Here is a 2298-nt window from a genome sequence, read left to right on the forward strand (position 1 = left end):
TGACCACGGTACTATCCTCAAAAACGGTCGTGGGTAACGGACATCGAAGCCACTTGTGGTCAGCAGCAAGCGGTTTAGCCACTGAGCAGCTCCTGCGGTCACACTTGTCAAATATTACAATTTCCAGGTGTCGACCTTTTAAACAAATTATTAAATGGAAAAAGTTTGCACACATCGGGCTTTCGCTGCTGCGCACTAGAGCACTCCTGCAGCCTGATTGCTCCACTAAAGTCGCAGCTAGGGAAGGGCAAAGTCGTATCCCCTGCAAGCTGCGGAGAATGACATTTCGTTTGATCAGCTTCCACTACGCTCGCGCTTCCAGCAGCAACAGACCATTGCTACATTGGTGCTCCTTCATTTCCCTTGTTGTTACATAGAGCGTGATAGTGTTCAATCGTCTGCAGGGGAAAGTGCGTGAGCAGGTACGAAGTTGATGGTACGTGAAAGAAAAAAAGGCCTGAATTGCATTGACTGTGCAATGTCAACAACAGAGGGTCGAACCGTTTCGGCATGAACCGGTAACCGTTATTTCTTTTTTCGGTTCAGTTCCGGTTCGGGTTCAGCGTGCTCAAAAAATAACGGTTCGGGTTTGGGTTCAGTTCCGGCAAAAACACCGGTTCAGTTCCGGTTTTCGGTTCGGTTCGGTTCCGGTTCGACACCCTGATTAAGGGCCAACTGGAATCTGCGTAGGAAAGGCTGCAGGTGGGGCATACGCTGCAGAACTTGTTGCTCATTGTTCCGCAGCAGTACAGCGAGCAGCTGCTGACGGGCACGCAGCAAGCAGGCGCCAAAGTGTGGGATGGACAGCGGTTGCAGCGATAGAGAGAACGTAAAATGTGCAGAAGAGATAACGACTAGCCAGTGGCACTTGCAACGCGCGTTCTCCCCCGTCACTTTGACACAGTGGTAGATAATGCTGTTCCGGCAGCGGGTAAGAACTGCAAACTTCAATGCGTCGCAAAGTCGTTGCAAGGAAAGGCCAATGAAACCGACGCGCAGACAAGCCATGGTGAGTTTAAGCTGCCCACACATGCGACCACTCTTGTTATCATTCCTAGATACCCCATCAGCACCTCATCCACCGCAACCAAAAAGCTTCATGAGGTGATAATAAATAGAACGTTGACCCAGTTGGTTCAACCTTTAAGCGAAGACTTCAATCTTGCCTGATGGTTTCGCCTACAATTATCATTAAAAGAGTTCTGGAGCGAGCATAAGCTAAAGGTGGAGGCTTCAAGCTGAACAAAAGAAGCAAGAAAGACGCTGCTTTTAAATGCAGAGCATTTCTTTAACTCACCATGTCACCCGGCGTTGGCGTGCCTCGGCGTCCGCAACAGCCGTTCCAGGTGCGCCCTCTCCCCCACTCTTCCTCGCCCGCATCACGCTACCCTCCTCCCTCTTAACAACAGGTCCGCACCCATCCCCCAACACTATATAAAGAAATTCCCCCGCATTTCCCCGAGGGGGAGAATGTGAAAGTGCGAATGCACGGTTGTCGGCCCGCTTGCGGCGCTTGCGCTCGGCCCCCGCAGCCCACCGCCTCGCCGCCTTCTCTTCCATCTCCTCCATCGGGTTTGTAGTATCACGTGTACACCACGCAGTTATCAAGCCGCTATAACGCCGCTGAGTCGCCAACGCACGCCGCTGACGACGTAGTTTGAATGCGTTAAAGATATAAGGCGCGTCACTAACACTGATATCAGCGTCGCGTCTGTGGCTTGGTCGGTAGAGCGTCGCGCTGCGGCCGCAAAGTCCTCGGATCGAAACCTGGCGCCGGATGCTGTTTCTTTTTTAAATATAGAGGAGCACTGCGGACGCCACCGCCGCCGCCGGCGGTGGATGGTTTGGGGTCGCTTATAAAGTGCATTCGCACTTAAAAAATAATTCTTACTGGCGCCTGGTTTCGATCCCACGACCCTGCGGGCGGAACGCAAGGTACATGGTGCTCTACCCACTGCGCCACAAAGCCGACACAGAATGGAAGGCTACGAACGCGCTTTATATCCTCGACTCATTCAAACTACGTCGAGAAGCTGTTGATACAACGCATTCACTACCACCAACTCCCCAAACACCAAACGTTAACGCAATACAACCACCCCCTATGCAACGCATTTACTCGAGTCCCCCTCGCGGGGAGATGTTTCTTTGTGTATTGCGAGAAGCCGCTGCTCTCGTTTTGAACTATTGCCTCTTGATCAAGCGTAGGAAACATTGAAACTTCACTGCACTCAATTAGGAGATAATATCGGGTAAATAAAAAGTTGCGACAGCAAACGAGGCTCCGAGGTGTATTCT

The sequence above is a fragment of the Haemaphysalis longicornis genome, unplaced genomic scaffold (genome assembly GCF_048455015.1).
Source record: "Haemaphysalis longicornis isolate Haplotype H1 unplaced genomic scaffold, Haemaphysalis longicornis Haplotype H1 scaffold_4, whole genome shotgun sequence".
In the NCBI taxonomy this organism is placed as follows: domain Eukaryota; kingdom Metazoa; phylum Arthropoda; class Arachnida; order Ixodida; family Ixodidae; genus Haemaphysalis; species Haemaphysalis longicornis.